Source organism: Octopus sinensis, linkage group LG5 (assembly GCF_006345805.1).
Source record: "Octopus sinensis linkage group LG5, ASM634580v1, whole genome shotgun sequence".
NCBI classification, from domain to species: Eukaryota; Metazoa; Mollusca; class Cephalopoda; order Octopoda; family Octopodidae; genus Octopus; species Octopus sinensis.
This window is the reverse complement of record NC_043001.1, coordinates 66,839,436-66,862,030: the sequence shown is the minus strand read 5'-3', so window position 1 is coordinate 66,862,030 and position 22,595 is coordinate 66,839,436. Positions and strand designations below refer to the sequence as shown.

General features: G+C 36.2%; 1 protein-coding gene across 13 annotated transcripts in view; it reads right to left on the bottom strand.

Moving 5' to 3' along the window:
* Positions 1 to 22,595, bottom strand: part of LOC115211639 (pleckstrin homology-like domain family B member 1) — a 487,008-nt gene that overhangs the window by 177,130 nt on the left and 287,283 nt on the right. The window contains exon 1 of one of the 13 annotated variants that reach the window (XR_004999081.1): positions 15,986 to 16,118. The exons of 11 other annotated variants lie outside the window; for them this stretch is intronic. The gene's annotated coding sequence lies outside the window, so the exon portion shown is untranslated. Of the gene's footprint in view, positions 1 to 53; positions 210 to 15,985; positions 16,119 to 22,595 lie in introns of those variants that run through there. One more of the 13 variants, XR_004999082.1, reaches the window with a different exon arrangement.

The window sequence follows — 22,595 nt, the reverse complement described above, 5'->3', positions numbered from 1 at the left end:
ATAATGCCTGGCTAGTCAAGAATAAAATTGGAATTAACAGTAAAGAAGTTTACCTGAATAAAGAGCTGAAAATCTTGGATGAATCCATGAAATAAAATAACTTGAGTTTGAATATTGTGATTAACAATGAGATTATTTCTAATGTTGGTATAGATTATTGTGGGTAATGTGGAGTAACCTCCGATTAGTTCAGCAGCTACTCCTCAAACACTGAGGAGCAGCAATAATAGTTAGATGTCTGGAGGGTCAGGCATCTTCTTCATGTGTTTAGCATTTTGACAGAGGAACAGCAGATTACTTCCTTTTTATTATGGGGGAGGGACTAAGTTTTAAGAATCATAGTTCCTATTTCAAAGGTAGTATGGAAGATGCTGCTACAGAGAGTTGCCTTAGAATTGCTGGTGTTTATTGTGAATAGTAGTGGGAGCTGTGTTATCTGCTGGTCATTAATATATATTAATGACATCTAATATAGGATAAAATTTTCAAAAAATTTTATCAGTGGCCAGCAGATTAAAAAATACCTTTTAAGGTGAAAAATAATAAACAACTTATAAGTTTATAAGTTGTATATATTAATGATACATATACATATATATATATATATACACACACACATACATATATACATACATATATCGATGTACATATGCGCTGTTGTGTTGTTTTGCATGATATTGCTGCTGCTTGTTGGAAAATTATAAGGGAACCTGGAAGAAGCACTTTTACCACAAAAAAATAAAAACATGTCTCTCTCTCCTTATCACACAACAAAATATTGCTTTATCTCACTGTACCCAACGCAATGTCCTGGGACCAGGTGTGTTAGGGACCAGAGGGTAGCCTCCCCAGTTATCACATAAAGTCAAGAGATAGCCATCTCTGAAGCAGACCAGATGTTGCCAGTATAGTGGGGTGGGTTAGAGGCAGGGAAGAGGAGATATAAAAAGAAAGTAGGAGGTAAAAATAAATGTTTCCTTCAAGCCATGCCTACACACTCCCCAACCATGCCTGTTCCCCTAAACTACTTTCACTAGCCCTCTCCTCCCATCTCTTATACAGGGTTTGCTACCTACCTTTTCATGCACCATTCACACTCTCAGATTTAGACAAGATACAGACCCACTACCATTACTATCTCCATCACCATAGCCATACCACAGCACAAGCAATGTTACTGGTCATGATGGTGGCGGTGGTAGAGAGACAGAGAGAAAGATGGGGAGGTAGGAGATAAGGTGACTGAGGCAGAGAGAAAATTGAAGGGGTGGCAGACATAAAAAAACAAAAAACAAGCTGAAATCAGAGCAGAGACAAGTGCATGCAGTGGGGAAGAGAGATGGGAGGGACACCAAAGGGGAGGGAGGAGCTGATGGTAGTGAGGAAAGGAAGTGGGGGGAAGTATTGTTAAAGTAGAAAAGTGAAATTCATTCATTCATTGAACATATGGAAAGTTACAGGAGGTAAAAAGGAGGGGATAAGGTAAAATTATGAGAAAGAGGGGCAGGGAAGCAAGGAGAATAGAATTGCCTTACTGGAGTTAAAGGGACCTGTGTGTGTATGCATGTGTGAGAGAGAGAGAGACTGACAGACAGATATTTATTGGTTTCACAATATATGACATTGCAAGTAACTTTATCATCATCATCTAATCACCATCCTTTCTTATGCAACCATAGCATCTCTTCAGCATATAACACATCTCAGCAATAAAATAAAGGGGGAAAACCTAGCATGGGGAAGGGGAGAGTGTGGTATATTTTGCGTGTAATCCAGTCTGTTTCCAATTTCAATAGTCCATTTGATCTCTCCTACATAATACAATAATGTATTCCCTTGATGATCCTGTATGATTGTAGTTGAAACATCCAAGCAAGGGTTCCAAACGACCACAATGGTGAAATGTACATAGGGAACAAATGATATAAACTTATTTATCATAATTTTTCACACACACACCTTTTACTTTTTACTTGTTTCAGTCATTAGACTTCAGCAATTTTGGGGCACCACCTTAAAGAAATTTTAGTCAAATGAATCAACCCCAGTAATTTGTCTTTTTTAAGCCTTGAAGTGTAAACACACCAACACTGGTTGTCAAGCAGTGGAGCAGGGACAAACACCATATATATATATATGATGATGATGATGATATATGTATGTATACACACACACAAAGGGCTTCATTCAGTTTCCATCTAACAAATCTACTCACAAGGCTTTGGTTGGCCCAAGGCTTAGTAGAAGACACTTGCCCAAGCTGTCACACAGTGAGATGAACCCAGAACCATGTGGTTGAGAAGCAAGCTTCTTACCGCACAGCCACGCCTGTGCATATATATATATATAAAATTTTAATGTACACATTTCCATGCCTGTATGAGCTAGACTGTTTATTGAGGCAAACTTTGGTTACATTCATTCGGAAGTCTCTGATATAAGGGAGAAAACTCTAACCCCTTCTACCATCTATCTCTAACAATCATAACAAGACTGGGGCTTTTGACTAAAAAAAATTTTCAACAAGACATAATGTTCCATCAGAGAATCTTGGCACCAAAGAGGAAATCTTTTAGTTACTGGGACTAAATACCAAATAAGTCAGTTGTGACTAATTCAGTTATCTTTCTTTTGTTTAAATTTGTGAATTCTACATGCACCATGATGAAACAAAACTGGCCTCATGTTGAAATATTTTCTACTCCACAAAAGTACATAAACACACTTACACTGATAAACACACACACATGTAGTATAGTAAGAGAATATTTATGTGACGTGTGTATTGTAATCAATAAAAATCCATAAAGCAAAGAAACTGTTGTTAGACAATCATAGACACAACTTTGTCCTCCCTTCATCTTTCAACCAAACCAAAGTCTTCCCTTCCTCCCTCAAGCTTCTCCCATCAACAAGTTTTAATGATTTTCACTATCCATTTTTCTTCTTGTTCATTACTTGACGTTACTTCATCCCCACCTCCAAAGTTTTCTATACACGACTTTAGAACTTTCTCTCTCAACACCATATTGCAACAAGGAAGCCTCTAAATAGGCACTTGACCTTCAAGAAATAGTAGCCAAATGCTCATCAAGTCACATTCTACTTAAAAAATGAAGAAAATCTTAATTCTTTGACATTTTTTATTCTTTGTATTTCAGTTTATAAGAGAATTAAGAAAAGTTGCACCAATTCCAGTCAGGCAGAAAGTTTCAAACAGAATGAAAACCATCTGAAGTTATTCAAATAAATGTCTTTTACACACCAACCAGCCAATCAACTAAATAGTTTTGATGGCAAACACTGCACATTGGGGGAAAATTTGACTGAATGAGTAGTGTGGTAGGGAGTATAGGGTTCCCTGTTGTGTTCTGTTAGAAGATCAGTTAAAAGAGAGAGAAAGAGAGAGAGGATGAAGATGACAATTGTGAACTAAGTTTCCAAAATATAAGAAGTAGTACTAATAAGGTTTAACTGTGTTATTATAACAGCTGTTATTGAGGACTGACTTAACAAACACAGCTGCTCTAACTTGAAAACAGGAATATCCTCAAGTAGGTAAGTGTGGCACCAAACTAAACCCGTTAAGCATATCTCTTTGAAGAGAAATAACAGAACTGGAACAAATATTCCACAATTAAAAGATGAAAGTTATGACAACCAAATAAGCAGAAAATTGGCAGAACGTAAACTAAATGTGTTTTTGTTCCAGCTTTCCAGCTCTAAATTCAACTTTGCTTTTCATCCTTTTGTAGTTAAGAAAGTAGAATAAAATTGCTTGACTAGTCCTGACCAGTCTTGGGCAGTTGGTCAGCAATAATATTAGAGTGAAGGACCAGATACCTGTACTTATTCTTTGTGTTCTGAGTTCTTAGTGGGTAGACTTAATCTGTCACTCAATTCAACACTCCACAACCACTACTTGGTTCTCCAGTACCATGAGTAGAGTTCACTTTTGCCAACATTCAAGTTATATATCCAGTTTGTAGATAACTTACTCCCTACAGTCCCTCTCACTAACCTTCCTGAATAATAAAAAAGCTAGAGGCACTACTCAACTCACTTTGAATAAACAACAATGAAAAAATTCTCTATAATATCATCTTCCTAAAACTTTGCCACACAAACCGCTTTAGCTACTTCATCTTCCCATGTTTGTTCTGCTTATTTCCCTTCCAAAAGGCTCACTTTTCTTTGTTGAAAATCAACTTCTTTACTCTACTTCTTCCTGTTTGCCAATTAAGTATGTTACATCTCTAAACCAACTTTGTGTTCTTTTTCTTTCCAGTTATCTTTCTTTACTTTTTATTTCCTCTAAAAGACAATTTTAATCTTTTTCTTTTGCTCACAATACATTTCAGTCAATGTAACTATTAACTTACAAAGTTAATAGTTACATTGACTGAATCATTTCTTTTAACAACATTTATAAGTTTTGTCATAGGAATTAATCAGGATTAGCACTAAATTGTTATTTTATTCCATGGAAGAATTTGACAAAACTTACAAATGTTGTTAAAAGAAATGATTTTATCTTAATGTAATAATAATAATAATAACAATAATAATAATAATCCTTTTTGTTATAGGTACAAAATCTGGAATTTGGGGGCAGGGAGGGCAGTCAATTACATTGACCACCAGCACTCAACTGGTACTTATTTCATCAACCCCAAAAGGATGAAAAGCAAAGTTGATCCCAAACTGCATCTCTTCTAAACTGACTCTCTCCCTAATTAATTAGTTGGGTTATGACCCTCTCCGTAACCTTCATTACCTGATCCAACAACTTGATATCAAGTTGTTACCAAATAACAACAATAATGATTATCTAACAAGGCTACAATTTAGGAGGGTAAGATAGTTGATTAGAATGACCCCTCAGTTACTTATTTTATTGACCCTGAAGTAAGTAAACCACAGTAGGATTTAAGCTTAAAACATAGAGATGAAATGAAGTATCGTAAGGTATTTCCCTACTCAGTCTGCTGGTTCTATTTCAGTGGCCTAAATGTAATGGACAGAGTGATTTAATATGGTGGGGTGGGGTGGGGGCATATTTACAGGTGGTTACTCTGTTATAAGCATTCAGGATAGGTGTCTTGTTTGAAAGTAAACTGCCCCCTTCCTCTCACCATTCTTGAAGACCCTAAAAAGGGACACTGTTGCTATCATTTCTCTTGTGGTTAAGCAATAAAACACATAAGAAGTTAATACACTTCATTGATTATACATTGAGTTCAGTGCACATGGAAGGCAACATTATCTTTCAGTCTTCCAAGCTCAATAAAATGAAGAACCAGACACATAGTAAGGTCCACATAACTGACTATAAGTTCCTCTCCCCAACTATAAACGTGAGGCCTTTTGCCAAGGTTTGAACTAAAAACACTATTTTTGTGTGAACCTACCTCATTTTGTTTAGCCCTTTGTCAGCTCTGATTCAACAAGTTTATTATCAAAAGCAAGGAAACCAAGACCATTAGGAGTATCTGGAGCACATTATACAATGTCCTTTTTTTCTCAGACAAATATAATTTGAGAAATATTTGGCTACTATGTCTGGTAGGTAGAGATCACTGAAAGGTTCCATTATTCATTTAATGTAGTGCATGTTGTAGTTTGTAATCAGTAGCCATTGGTTACAAACTGCAGTAATTAATTGTTCCAAATAAATGATTACTTCAATTGGTCTATTAAAATTAGGGGTCAGCCCATTCCTAAACCTATTATTTTTTTAATCTTTAAAAATTACACAAGACATCTCTTTGAAGAAGCCACTGATGACATCTGGTTGACCTTTCAGGTCACTGTACCTAAAATGCATTACATAGAAATATCAGATGACTAATTAAAAATGTAGTTCTTTGAAAAATCTTTTGACAATTTGATATAGCATCTGATGATTTGGATTTAATTAAATTACAAATTGCATGTTTAGTACTCATTCATGCATGCATGCACACACACACACACACACACACACACACATACATACATATATATATAACCATCATCATCATCATCATCGTTTAACATCCGCTTTCCATGCTAGCGTGAGTTGAACCGTCCAACCCATGCTAGCATGGAAAGCGGACGTTAAACGATGATGATGATGATATATTACAATGAAATAGGTTTACCATCTATTTCCTGGACCATGGTTTCAGACTTTTTTTTAGCAAATTTCTAAAATTTTTATTACCCTGATATTATTAATTATGTGTGTGCATGTATATATATGTATATATACAGAAGCTTTCTCAACCCCCCCCCCCCCACACACACACATTGATTTTATCCAATGGTGATGAATAATGTTAGCATTAATTTAAAACCCTAAGTTTAAAAGGTTTGTTTATAGAATTATAGTGGAACTGATGTTATGCTGTTGATAGAGATTGTGGGAGATTCTTTAAGACACATGGAAATAAAAAAATAAAAGATTAGAAAACATTCTTTGTTAGCTGTTTTGTGGCCCAAAGCTAGGGATAAACATATTGAAAGTAACAGGCAATGAGGGAAGTCGTTCATGAGGGGGTGATTTTTCATAAATGTATTGTCAAATTTCTAGTTAAACCCTTTCAAGTCCAATCCACATGAAACTGCCCCTTTTTCTGTGATACAAAACTCTATGTTTTAAAATAATCTTAAAACCTACCATGAAAATTTCATACTAATTTATATGCCAAACACTAATTAAATAATTTCTTATCTTTTATGTGTTTCAGTCATTAAGACTGTGGCATCGCCTTGAAGGAGTTTTAATCAAATGTATCAATCCCAGTAGTTATTCTATCAGTTTCTTTTGCCAAACTACTAAGTTATTGGGATGTAAACAGACCAGCACCAGTTGTTAAGTGATGGCAGTGGGAAACAAACACAGACAACACACATATGATATATATGACGGGCTTCTTTCAGTTTCTGTCTAGCAAAATCCACTTGTAAAGCTTTGGTCAGCCTGAGGTTATAGTAGAAGACACCTGACCAAGGTGCCATGCAGTGCAACTGAACCCTGAACCATGTAGTTGAGAAGCAAGCTTCTTAGCACACAGTCACACGTGTACCTAATGACAAGTTATTTTAATAAATACTTTATTATTTTCAAAATTAAATGTAACAAACACTATATTTCAACAGAAATATGGTAACAAAAACATTAATCTTCAAAGTGATGTTGAAAAAATAGTTAGCATCAGTGACTTTCACATTTTCTTAAATATGCATGAATTACAGGGTGACTGTATTATGGAAAAAGGGGTTGTTGAGCTAGTAACCATATTATATAAAAGGAGTTGGTGTTGTTGCTTAGTCCCATGGTCAATCCTAACTGAACAGGTTAATAAGCAAAAATCTTCCAACTATGATTATTCTTGTTTTTTGCTCAGCAGTGACTTCATTATCCAATGTGTCCTTCCTATACAAAGACAGTAAGATATGATTTGAAGGAGATTTGACTGCTATTTCTAGTACATTGAAGAACCAAATAGAAACTCCCTCTTTGGGTCATTATGAGAAAAGAGCAACAGACAAATACAATATACGCTGTAGGTGTTATTTAGCCTGAAGTCCATTCTGATTAAGGAAATCCATAATTAAAGATACACGATAACATTTTACTTCTATTTCTTGCAAGTCATGTCATAGAGCATTTGATGTAACAATAAATAAAAGTTGCTGCAAGATAGTATCATGTTGTAGACTTGATTTGACAATAACTTAATCACCATGAAAGATCCAATAATAATAATAATAATAATAATAATAATAATGATGATGATAATGGTGATGATGATGATAATCTTTTCTACAATAGGCACATGGCCTGAAATTTGGTAGGAGGGGGTAAGTGATCACATCGACACCAGCACTTGACAGGTACTTAATTTATTGACCCTGAAAGGATAAAAAGCAAAGCTGACCTCAGCGGAATTTGAACTAAGAACGTAAAGACAGACGAAATGCCACTAAGCATTTTGCCTGGTGTGCTAACGATTCTGCCAGCTCACTGACTTACTTAATAATAATAATCATAATAATAATGATAATAATAATAATGATAATAATAATAATAATCATGACAAAAAATCAAATCAAAATCGAAATCAATCAACATCAATAGAATTTGTAGTTGTGGTACCAGTGCCGGTGGCACACAAGAGAAAGCGGACGTTAAACGATGATGATAATAATAATAAAAACAATAATAATAAAAAACAATAATAAAAACAATAATAATAATTATTATTATTATACTGTCCATGCAGTGGCATGGACAGTAGATGAACTAAACAGCTTAGACAGAAAGACAAGGAAGTTGCTAACTAGATATGGGTCACTTCACCGAAAAAGTGACACAGACAGACTGTATGTACCAAGAAAAAGAGGGGGAAGAGGACTTATTGGATGCGAACACAGCATTAGAGCAGAAGAAAACAACACAGCATGGTATGTAAAAAATGCCACAGAACCACTGTTATTAGAAGTAGGAAGGTCAGGCTTGTGTAGGATGAAAGACTGCGAAGATAAAGCACTATACAAGAAATTGAAAACAAATGAAACTGAAAATAGGTTGGTAAAGAAAAGAATGCATAGTCAATTTCATAGGGATGTTGAAGATAAGACATATAGATAAAAAAGATGGCTGTGGATGACTAAAAGTGATTTAAGACTGGAAATGGAGGCTCTAATCTGTGCTGCCCAAAAGCAAGCACTAATAACAAACTACATAAAATACAGAATAGATAACACATCAGAAAGTGATAAGTGCGGAATCTGTGGACAAAATGATGAAACCATATGGCATATTACCAACCAATGTACACCACTAGCCCAAAAGGATTATAAGAGACGCTACGACGATAAAACCAAGCTTGTCCATTGGACACATTACAACAAGTATGGATTTGACAGAGAAAAAAATTGGTATGACCACAAACCTGAAGGCATTGTCAAAAATAGAAATGCAAAGATCCTATGGGATTTTATGATTCAGTGTGACCATGAGATTGAGAACAGGAAGCCGGACATAGTCTTAATTGAGAAAGAAAACTAACTATGCTGGTTCATAGATATAGCATGCCCAGCTGAGAATAAGGTATGTGATAAGGAAGAAAGAAAAGTCGAGAGATATGACAGGTTAGTTTGGGAAGTTAAGCAGTTGTGGTCGATGAAAAAGGTAACAGTAGTACCAATAATTGTCGGAGCCCTGGGGACAGTGAGTTAAAATCTCACGAAGCATGTGGAACAAATGGGGGCTGCAATAAAGGTGGAGCACTTGCAGAAAACAGCACTGCTTGGAACCGCTCGAATACTCCGGAAGATGCCCGCAAAATAAGAAGTGTTACCTTAGTTCACTGGTAGTGAAGAGCTGACACTAGTACATCTCCAGCATTAGAAGCTTTGCAAAGGCAACAAACAACAACAATAATAATAATAATGATTTAAGTACAAGATCAGTAATTTTCAGGAGAGGGGATTATCATTTGACACCATCAACTTCAATATTTGAGGGGTACTTTATTCTATCAACCACTGCAAGGATGAAAGACAAAGTTGACCTCAGCAGAGTTTCAACTCAGAATGTAAAGAGCTGAAACAAATTCTACAAAGCATTTTTTTCTGTTGCTCTAAAGATTCTGCCAGCTCATTACTGCTGCTGCAGTAACAGCAACAACGATGATGATAATAATGAGGCAGCGGATAATGATGCCATCCATAATGCTGTTGATAACAATGGTGCAAATAGTGACACAAATGGAGTAGAAATGAATATAAGGACAATCTTGATATTGGCAATGAATGAAGTGAGGTTTTCTAACATAACTAGAAATAAACAAAACTTAAAATAATGCGAATTGGTGATATTCAAGCCTTTCTCAAGTACAGTAGTGATATAAATGAAGTGAAGCAGCTGCATCTGAGAAATGAACCTGGAGAGAGAAAATGTGTGCCTGAATTCAGTTCATTAAATGAAATGCAAAAGAAACACCAAAATTATCATATTTTCAGGTTAACTACTTTCAGATTGGTGTTACTAACTAGTTTTACTAATTAAATATTTATGGTAACTATTAACTATGAATGTTTGATTCTTTAAAAATAGATTTAATGTTCTTAAATTACAGATGAGTTTTAAGGTGGGAAAATCTAGAATTCTAATAAAAGCAATAAACCACATTACACCATAACAACTATTGTAGTTAATGTATACCAGAGAGGGCGCTGTAATGATACTGTATGAAATGTCTGTGAATTATGGCATTAGGGCTATTTCCAATATTTCCAACAGGATAAACAGTCATGACAAGAACAACCATCATGGATATCATTTCTGTAGTTACTTTCCACTTCCACTTCACTCCAAGCTAGGATGGATATGTGGAGATGCGTGGCTTAGTGGTTAGGGTGTCAGCATCATGATCGTTAGATTGTGGTTTCGATTCCTGGACTGGGTGACGCATTGTACTTCATTTCACGTTGCTCCAGTCCACTCAGCTTGAAAAAAACGAGTAACGCTGCGATGGACTGGCGTCCCGTCCAGCTGGGGAACACATACGCCATAGAAACCGGGAAACCAGGCCCAGGAGCCTGGCTAGGATGGATACAGTGGCACAATGACAACTACAACATTTCCAGTTCAAAATTCATGTCCCTACATCCAATAACCCTATGTCACCAACATCACCATCTTAATCATCCGCCTCACCCTTTTTACATCTCACTGACTACGCTGGCATGGGTTGCACAAAACATTTTCAGGTAGTCTTTTAAAACAGGGTATCTGTCCTAATGGTAACACTGTTATTGCCTCAAATAATAATTTTGGGAGATTGTATGTGCGTTTTTGCATATACTGGAGAGAAGACTCCTGCAATAAATATAAAATAAACTCAAACTTTCAAAATCTATTTGGCTAATAGAATGTCAATGACCAAAACCTTGACAGGATCTCTGAGGTTGGTAACAAGGATACAGTTGATGCTTAATGAGAGACAATAAAAGAACCATATAACCCTTAGGAAGAAGGGCAGTGACCCTGGCCCTTTCTAGGGGCCTCTGAGAATGGTGAGAGGAAGAAATAAAGGTATCCTCAAACTGGAGATTAGGCCTGAATACTTGCAACAGAACTGATCCATTCACTAAAGCGACCCAAGGGCCAGATAATGGTGTTATACCAGATGACGAGATTTGCATTTAGAACACAAAGAGTACAATGACTACAACAAGGCACCCTATCGGATCCCTTATTGGTTCCACTACTCTATGACAGTGGGCTGGAACCCCAAAAGAATGAAAGGCAAAAGTGACCTCAGTAGGATTAGAAATCAGAATCTAAGGAGCCAGCCAAAATAATTTTGTCTGATGCACTTACAAGTCTGACAAAGGGATGTCTTGAATATGATAAGGCACCATTGTAAAAAATAACATAAACCACTGTTTGTGAGAAAGGTTTAAATGTGAGTTCATGTTATGTAAACATATAGATGACAGAATGTGATCAGGGTATAGAAGAAGCTAAATATGTATAAATATTGGTTGTATCCTTTTGATATTAATCCACCTGAGACTGCTCTTGGTTCTATGATACAAACATTTTGTTTTAAAGAGATCTAAATTAAAACTTTCTAACAAAATACCATATTAATTTAAGTTCTAAATACCAGAGTAATAACAACAAAGTTATTTTACTAACTTCCTTGTTTTCAAAATTGAAACCAAAATTAGAGTATTTTCAGTAGAAATACAATAACAAAATGGTTAAGTCTTTCTAAACTACTGGCAACTTAATACAATAAATAAGCCACAGAACATCATATGACAACTTGGACAAGTTTGAACCAGTTAATAAGGGACGTTTTATTAAATAGCTATTTGACCTGCTAGAAATAGCAGCCATATCTTCCTTAATTTCTCACACTTTATCATCTTTGAAAAAATGTGGGAAGGGGGAAGACAAAATAATGTAGTCTTAGACATTCCATTTGAATAAATAAAAGATGGATGGTCATAGGTAGGATGCTTTAGATAACAGGTCTTACATGATCAGGAATGACCTGACCTCACCAACAACAATAAATTGAATAACAATACAATACCTAAATCTTCACAACAAAGACTCTGGTTAAATTCTGCTGTGTGGTACCTATGGTAAATGTTTTAAAGTCATGAGTTGAATAATATATCATGACTAGAATTTGGCAGACAGAAACTGTTCAAAAGCCCAGTGAGAATATTTATATATGATTTTCCTAGACATGGTGATACCTCCTTGTTGTTAGAACTCAATATACATATGTATTGGAATAAAGCATTAGGAGAGTACAGAGCATAACAAGAATTGTCATTCCATTACTTCTTTCATACATACATACATCATGATTAAACATCTATGTTCCATGTTGAACAATTTGACAAGATACAATGGGTCCAAGGGCTGCATTATGCCCCTGTGTCTACTTTAGCATGACTTTTATTGCTGGATGCCCTTCCTAATGTCAACCACTTTACAGCATGTTCTGGGTGCTTTTTTGTGCCACCAGCATTAGTAGAATTGTGATGCAACTTGCAAGGCTCTGAACCCAGAGAAAAGTGGCTTTATGCTAGAAGATGAGTGGTTAAGATATGAGTGAAGGAGCCAGAGCAGAAGAGAATGGAGCTGGATGGAGCTAGGAAGAGATAAAAATAGTAGTGAGGAAGTGTCTGGATGAACCTTCAAAGTACAAAGTGAGTAGAAGTGGGGTCAAAACTAGATGTTAGCAGGAGTGTGTGGGATAGGGGGCGAGGAGAGGCATGAAGTGCAGGCATGGCTTTATAGATACAGGGCTTATTTCTTAACTATGTGGTTTTAAGTTCAATCTCACTATGTGGCGCTTATGTGTCTTCTATGGGGGAATCAGATCAACCAATATTCTGTGAGAAGAATTGAGAAGCAAAAAATGTATGTATATGCGTATTTACATTCTGCATTTGAAACAAAGCAGAAACATTATTTTGACATTCCCTACCAACAATTCATCCTCTAGCTTTGCACTTACTAGACAAACTCATAAATGTTAGCAGTAGGAAGGACACCTGGCTGTAAAAACAATGTGTTAAAAATATGTACTCTGTCAATGCATGTTAGCTTGAAAAATGGACTAAACAATATATATATATATATATATATATATATATATATATATATAGACAGGGGTTGGACAAAATAATGGAAACACCTAAAAATTTCAAACAAATTTATTTAAATATGGGTAGGACTATGGACTTGTACAAAGTTTGAATTGTTTCCAAAAGAATTTTTGTCCATTCTTCAGCTAAAACAGTCTCCAGTTCTTGAAGTAATGATGGTCGAGGATATCAACTCCTTACTTGTTTTTCTAAAATGCACCATAAATGTTCAATGATATTGAGATCTGGGGACTGTGGTGGCCAGATAAGATGTTCAACTTCACTAGAATGTTCCTTGTGCTATTCAGTAACAAGTTTAGCTGTGTGAATTGGTGCATTAACATCCTGAAAGATTTCATTTCCCTCCAGAAACAGTTCTGCAACCATAGGATGAATTTGATCAAATAAAATGCTTGAATAGTTTTGACTATCAATTCTGCCATGAAGAGAAACCAGTGGCTGACAGATTTCCAAGATATAGCTCCCCAAATCATCACAGATCCTCCTCCATGTTTAACAGCTGGAAGAAGGCAGTCTGGGTCAAATGCTTCTTTTGGCTGTCTCCACATGTATACTTGGTCGGTGATCAGAAATAAGGTAAAAGATGACACATCCGAGAAAATGACATTCTTCTACTGCTCTAGGGACCAATTCTGTAGGTTTTTTACTCCACTCTAAATGCTTTGCAACATTTGTTTTTGAAAATAGTGGTTTTCTGATTGCAGCCCTCTTGTGAAATCCGGCTTTGTGCAGCTTTCAGCGAACAATTCTTGTGGAAACTGGGTTCTCGAGGTGGTCATTAAGCTCTGCAGTAATTTAGGGAGCTGTACTTTTGTGATCCTTTCTAACAATTCGCGTAAGAGTCCGACGGTCCCTATCTGAAATTTTTGGTTTTCTTCCGGAGTTTTATTTCGACAAGGAAGTTTTCCCCTCTTTCTCAAAGGCTGTCCTTACTTTTGAGACAGTACTTCTTGATACACCAAACATTTCGACTGTTTTTGTTATGCTAGCACCTGCCATACGAACACCAACAATTTGACCTCTTTGAAAGTCTGATAGATCTGTCATTTTAATGAATTTTAATTACATTTTTTTGATGATATCTGAAAAGAAACAGCAATTTTAGCAAAACATATAAAGCAACACAAATAATAAATCAAAAAACATAAAAATAAACAAGCTTTTGATGGTTTCATAGATATTTCAAAATTATGATGCTACGTGTTTCCATTATTTTGTCAAACCCCTGTGTATATAGATAGATAGATAGATATAGATATAGATAGATAGATAGATATAGATATAGATAGATAGATAGATAGATAGATAGATAGATAGATAGATAGATAGATAGATAGATAGATAGATAGATAGACAGGCAGGCAGACAGACAGATACAGATATAGATATATACACAAACACACACACACAAGAGATAATGAGATGGTAAAGGAATGATTCAGTGGACTCAAAGTTGAGTGCCTGAGTAAATTCTTATAGTTTCATTAGAGCCTCAAATATGAAGTGCAATTTTATTTGGGAAAAGAATAGATAGGAAAAAGCATTACCAGCAAACACTTTGTCCTGAAGAATATGTATACTGAGTTCTACACTAGGTTATCAGTCTCACAATGCCTAAGTGAAATATATATATATTATTGTGCGTGTGTGTTTATATCTTTGAGTAATGTGTATTAGTGAATGATGTAAATATTGACAAGAAAATCAATTAATTAGTATGTTTCAAAAAGATCATTTGTGATATTTGCTTTGCACTAAGTTACAGACACTCTCTTACCATATATGAAATAAACCAGTGATTGGCTCACTGCAAATTTGGAACCAATGATGCTACTGCTCAAACAATGCCATACATAATTAATGTTTAACACCAACAACATCGAACACCTTACAGGTCACTTTGCACAAGGTGAATAACATAAGGTAAATTCTTGTACAGGAGGAGGTGATGGTAGTGGTGAGTGGAGGCTCCAATCTGAAAACTAAACATATTTGACTAGGCAAACTACAAGATGCCATCAGTCAGAATGTAAAAATATAAATAAGGAAGTATTACTTCCAACAGAGTAACTCTTACAAACTGCCTTGTGAGAGAGATGTTGTGTGTAGACTAGGTAGAAGATGTGTTATATATATTACCCACATAGTAGAAAAGACACACACACACAAAACCATGTGGGGGAAATATGGAATATTCAGTTAAGTTTCATTAATCCTTCAAACATATAATTAAAGGCTTTGCAAACAAGTCCATCCCACTTTTCCCTAATTAGATCCAAAATATGCTTTATATTTTTGTTTTTCTTGCTAAGAAAGATGCAACAAGGGTGTGATTTGGCTGTTATTTCTAGTTGCTTAAACAATCATACAGAAGCTTCCTGGTGGAAATTTTTTATTGCTTTGAGATATTTCTTTATCTTACATTCATGTTTTGTTTTTTGAAGAAAAATTAATGGAACTATTTATGAAGAACACTTTCACATATAGTTATACACATATATAAATATAATTATACGTACATATGCACATAACTATATACATATATGCACATAACTATATACATGTAGTTTATATATACATATGCACATATACATATTTATATACATGTATAGTTACACACACATACATATATACACACATACACACAAATAACTAAACACATATAGTTTATATACACACATATATACACATAACTATATACATATAGCTTATAAACACATATATACATACCTATATATATGCACTGCAATGTGTTATACTATTTAAACAAATAAATATCAGAATAGTGACCTACCAATGGACCCACAACAAAACATCATTAATTCCCAATGGGTAGCTCAACTGAACCATAAACCACTGGTCCCACATCAAGTAACAAACATCACATTGGTCAATCAGATAGAAATAATCAAGACAGTCTTTTTTTTTACAGTTGAAGTAACCAGCCACAAAGGGTGAAGTGATGGACAGAGAGAGAGAGAAAGAGGTAGGGAGGTTGTAGTGAAATATAGCAGTATTAATTTACTTACTGGTGGAACACTAGTAGTAATTGTTATCTTGGTTTAGATGGAAGTCAAATTTTTATACATACATACACTAATATATATATATATATATATATATACATACGTATGTGTGTGTGTATGTGTGCTGTCTTAGTACACCTGTTTGTATAAAGATACCACTAAGAGAAAGCCGAGAAGAATATCAGAATATAAGCAAAAGAAATAAAAGATAAAAGAGAGAAAGAAAGGAAAGAAAGAATGTTGCTTGAATTACTTGAGAAAATACTGAATTACTCAGTAAATCATTTTGAAGTATAAACACACACAACAGGCATATATACATGCTCACCTATATATACATGCATACACCTACACACATATGGCCAGTCACCTCCATCCACACATGCTCATATATACAGTTGTAGACATATATACCCACATACATACATGTACTTGCACATATACCCAAACATATAGACAAACCTATACACACATACATGCACTGATATTTTTATTTGCTCTCAAATAGTTGTTTACAAATATATTAATTTAATGAGTGTGTGGAGAGGGAGAGGGGCAGAGTAAGAGATGCATAGCTTTAGTTTGTAACTCTTATAAATACTTTCATTTTTTTTTTCTCTGAATTATATATGTGTAGATATGTATGCATATATATTCATTTGTGTGTAATTACATATAGGTAGGTTTCATTTTGTGGTTGACTGGTTTCTGTACTTTTTGTCCTCAACACCATCAACACCACCATCACCATTATAATAATCACCATCACTACCACTACCGCCTCCACTACTAACAGTAAAAACTATTGATGACTGACAATAATATAAAAGAAAAACCCTCTTCAGTGAAATGGTTTGGAGACAAGACTATTTGAATTACTAAGTATGAATGTAATAAAGAACAAAAATGGAACAAATTACACTACACACACACATGTATGTATGAAATATATCAATAATTGTGAGGATGTGCCAGCAGCAACAGAAAAAGCGAGGTCAATGAAAATGCCTGGTGTTCAGAAAGGTATGAACAGGTGTATGTGTGTGTATGTTCATCAGTATGTGAATGTGACTTTATGATGGCAGAGAAATTTCACATAGTTTGGGAAGAGTGGAGGAAGAAGGTGGAGTTAAAGGAAGACTGGATGAGGATTTACAATTAAAAGGTAGGAGGGGAAGAAATTAGGTTTGGAAAGAAAAAAAAAACAAAAGAAAAAATCAAATTGTATAGAAGAATAGTAAAGTCAACAACAGTAAATTAAGTGATTTAGAGTTAGAGACAAGCATTGCCTTTTTTCTTTTTATTGTTTCAAATATGTTAAATTCTTGTCATTTGGCCATCATTTCAGCTGTTGATCATCTGTTTTATTTTCTGATATATACAGGAATAAATCAGAAGTCTGAGAATGGTAAATATCTGATGAGGTTAAATAATCTATGGTTGATTTTCTGTAAACAACCGATTAAGTAGTGAATGACACAAGATATAGCTAGAAAGAGTAGTCAAATCTATCAAATCACACTCTACTATCCTATTAGCTACAACCAGGGTCATGATGAGATTTTATCTTCAGGATGGTCAGTTGGAATACCTTTGGTCATAGGTCTAAGCACTCACCTGGAGCTTAATAAAAACAACAGTGAATTCATAACCCATTTCCTCAATCCATTTTAAAGATAGAATTTTATAAAGAAGCACTTTTAATAACCAATGTCTCATGTATTATTAGAAGAGGAGCTATATTCCTGGAAAAAACCCCAAAAAAACAAAAACAGGAGTGTATCATCTAATTCACTTCATGGAAATCTCAACTTCAGACTCAATGGTCATTTCAAACACTGACTACAAACATATCACAGCTCTAGCGGTGATCGTCACTACATCAATCTTATTTTAAATTTCATTTCTATTGACCTATACACCTGAGTGGCATCTCTGACTTGGACAATAATAGGAATCCTTCTTACTGCACATGGCCTGAAATGGGTGGGGGGTAGCTAGTCAATTACATCAACCTCAGTGCTCAACTGGTACTTATTTCATTGACCCTGAATAGATGAAAGGCAAAGTTGATCTCAACTGAATTTGAACTCAGAACATAAAGACAGACAAAATACATAAAGCATTTTACCCAGTGTGCTAATGATTCTGTCAGCTTGTTACCATAAGTTTTAGCATAGGTACATCATCATCATCATTTAACGTCCGCTTTCCATGCTAGCATGGGTTGGACGGTTCAACTGGGGTCTGGGGAGCCCGAAGGCTGCACCAGGCCAGTCAGATCTGGCAGTGTTTCTACAGCTGGATGCCCTTCCTAACGCCAACCACTCCGAGAGTGTAGTGGGTGATTTTATGTGCCACCGACACAGGTGCCAGACGAGGCTGGCGAACGGCCACGCTCGGATGGTGTTTTTTTGTGCCACCGACACAGGTGCCAGACGAGGCTGGCAGACGGCCACGCTTGGATGGTGTTTTTATGTGCCACCGACACAGGTGCCAGATGAGGCTGGCGAACAGCCACGATCGGATGGTGTTTGTTACGTGCCCACAGCACGGAGGCCAGTCGATGCAGTACTGGCTATGGCCACGTTCGGATGGTTTTCTTGTGTGCCACCGGCACTGGTACCACAAAGTTACAAATTCCATTCATGTTCATCTATTTTGATTTGATTTTCACTTGCCTCAACAGGTCTTCACAAGTGTCACAAGAAGGAAGGTATGCACAGGTGGACTGACTACGTCCCAGGTAGGGGCCACGGGTTATGGCCCGACTAGTCTTGCCGGGTCTTCGGATGGTGTTTTTATGTGCCACCGACACAGGTGCCAGATGAGGCTGGCGAACGGCCACGATCGGATGGTGTCTGTTATGTGCCCACAGCACGGAGGCCAGTCGATGCGGTACTGGCTACGGCCACGTTCGGATGGTTTTCTTGTGTGCCACCGGCACTGGTACCACAAAGATACAAATTCCATTGATGTTCATCTATTTTGATTTGTTTTGATTTGATTTTCACTTGCCTCAACAGGTCTTTACAAGTGTCACAAGAAGGAAGGTATGTACAGGTGGACTGACTACGTCCCAGGTAGGGGCCACGGGTTATGGCCTGACTAGTCTTGCCGGGTCTTCTCACGCACAGCATACTTTCATAGGTCTCGGTCACTAGTCATTTCCTTGGTGAGACCTAAAGTTCAAAGGTCGTGCTTCACCACCTCGTCCCAGGTTTTCCTGGGTCTACCTCTTCCACAGGTTCCCACAACTGCTAGGGTGTAGCACTTTTGCACACAACTATCTTCAGCCATTCTCGTCACATGACCATACCAGCGCAGCCGTCTCTCTTGCACACCACAACTGACGCTTCTTACAAGGTTAGAAATTTTTTTTCTGTGAGAGGGAAGGAGAAGTAAACCAATGAAATCAATACTGCACTTCATTGATATGTTTTATATAATCAACCTCAGAAGAATAAACAGCACAGGTGATTTTGGTGGTATTTGCAGCGTCTAAAGAGGCAAAATAAATATCAAAAAGGAATTTTTTCAATGCTCTAACAAATCTGTTAGTCCACCACAATTGGATGATGAGATGAATCAAGTTCACACTACAAGTTTCTGTAGGCTACAGTTTTTCTTTGCATCAATACTATCACCATTATGAGAGAGGCTATATGGTACCAGCCTCTCTCATGTCAGCTATGAATGTTCTGTGTCATGTAGCATTTGGTCTGCCACCCTTTTTCCCCTTCCAGTGGTGTCCCTTTTAGAATGGCATTGTTCCAGTAGCCACAATATATAACCTGCTAGTTTTTAATCTTGTTGAGATGATGTCACTAAATGATCTTGTGTTGGCTCTGTTTTGGTAATGTAGTCTTGCTAATACTATCTCTGTTATGTGATGTGGTCAAGCTTGTGAAAGTGGAGACCTCTGACATTCTTGGCTTCCTCAGACCATATTCCTGCTCACCACCATTGCGGCGGAGATGCTATCTGCAAATGTGAGCTCAGTAAGTCAGAGTGACTGTTCCAGTGCATCTCTCTTGCCATCCTGCAGGGCAACACTTTTTTCATTTTGTCAGCTGATACTATGAAGTGATCTGAATTACAGGGAATCAAAAGAATTTGTACAACTTACTATACAAACAATAAACTTGTTTTTTTATATTATCCTTTTCATTGCATATATCTTAATGATGCCAACTAATAATTACGAGTTTGTTTTGCAAGATTCCTGATGTGAAAATGTGTGTTGAAACAGATATGATTATATTTTGGGATTTTCTTTTGTTCTTTTACTTGTTTCAATCATTTGACTGCTGCCATGCACCACCTTGAGAGATTTTAGTTGAACAAATCAACCCTAGGACTTTCTTTTTAAAGCCTAGTACTTATTTTATCAGTCTCTTTTGCTGAACTGCTATATTACAGGGGCATATACACACCAATACCATTTGTCAAGCGGTAATGGGAGACAAACACAAACACACATAAAGATATACATATATATACACATGGCAGGCTTCTTTCAGTTTCCATCTACCAAATCCACTCACAAGGCTTCGGTTGACCCAAGACTATATAGTAGAAGACACTTGCCCAAGGTGTCATGCAGTGGGACTGAACCCAGGACCATGTGGTTGAGAAGTAAGCTTCTTACCATACAGCCAGGCTTGTGCCTGTCATCCCCCTCCCCAATAAATACATGCACCAAATAAATACATGACCATCCTGAACTATCACAATAAACTAACAATATAAACCAGTAAAAGATATTAACATTTTGACAAACAGGAAGGTGATGGTGACAATGATAATGGTGGTTGTGATAGCAATGATCACTGAAATATAAGTAAAGCCACCACTAAATCTCAATGATCTACATCATAAGTAGGAAGATGGTATTTTTTTCAGGTGAAACCAAATAATAATCCAATTAATTTCCAGTCTCAAACCTCCCCTATACCAACCTTTATATATTATCTATATGACACAGTTGAGTAGACAAGAAGAGTGTTAAGGGATTGTCAAGTGATACACAGTTCAGTGAAGCTGGCAGCACATACATACAATCCATTATTCCAATGACTGAGGTGAACCAGTTCATTTCAAATTCAGATGAATGGAATTTTTTAATGAAAAAAATTACAAATAATTGTAATATAATTCAGTGAGTGGATATTATGTTATTCTTTAACTTGTTTTAATCATTTGACTGTACCCAGCCTTGAAGGGTTTTAGTCAAACAGTCAACCACAGCACTTATCTTTTTAAAGCCTAGTACTTATTCTATTGGTCTCTTTTGCTGAACCACTAAATTATGAGGATGTAAACACACAAACTGGTTGTCAAGCAGTGATGTAGTGGGGGCAACAAACACAGACACAAAGACACACACACACACATATGACAGGCTTCTTTCAGTTTCTGTCTATTGGTCAGCCTGAGGCTATAGAAGATACTTACCCAAGGTGCCATGCAGTGGGTCTGAACCCAGAACCCTGTGGTTGGGAAGCAAGTTTCTTATCACACAGCCACAACTGCACCCATAAAAATGATCTCTCTCTCTCTCTCTCTCAGCTGATACGATCAACGGAACAGCCTGCTCGTGAAATTAACGTGCAAGTGACTGAGCAATCCACAGACACGTGTACCTCTAACGTAGTTCTCAGGGAGATTTGGTGTGACACATACTGTGACAAGGCCAGCCCTTTGAAATACAGGTACTACTAATTTTTGCCAGCTGAGTGGACTGGAGCAATGTGAAATAAAGTGTCTTGCTCAAGGACACACTGTGTCGCCAGGAATTAAACTCATGACCTTACAATTGCAAGCCAAATGCCCTAACCACTAAGCCACGTGCCTCCACACACACACATATATATACATACACACACACACACACACACATATATATATATATACACAACTTAAATATAGGATAAAATCTTTATAAGAATTTATCAAGTAGTTGGCGTGAAAAAACCTCATAAGGCAAAAGTTTATTAATTATTCCCTTTATATATATTTATTTATATTAAGGGTATTACTATACATAAATGCCTCACACTAGGAGGGACTTTTGAAGTCAAAACTACCATAATAAAAACACACATGTATATATATATATATATATATATATATATATATATATATATATATATATATATATATATATCCGTCCTCAGCTCCCTCTTGTTCATCATAGTTCTTCAGGCAGTAACAGAAGAATTTAATGACCTTGTTTTTATAGCTGAATCACTACCAGAACTTGAGAGGAAGTTTCAGGTATGGAAGCAAGGTCTAGAATTGAAAGGCCTTAGAGTAAACCTAGTAAGTCTTAGTAAGTAGGAAGGCAGACAAATCACAAATCCCTTCAGGTAGATG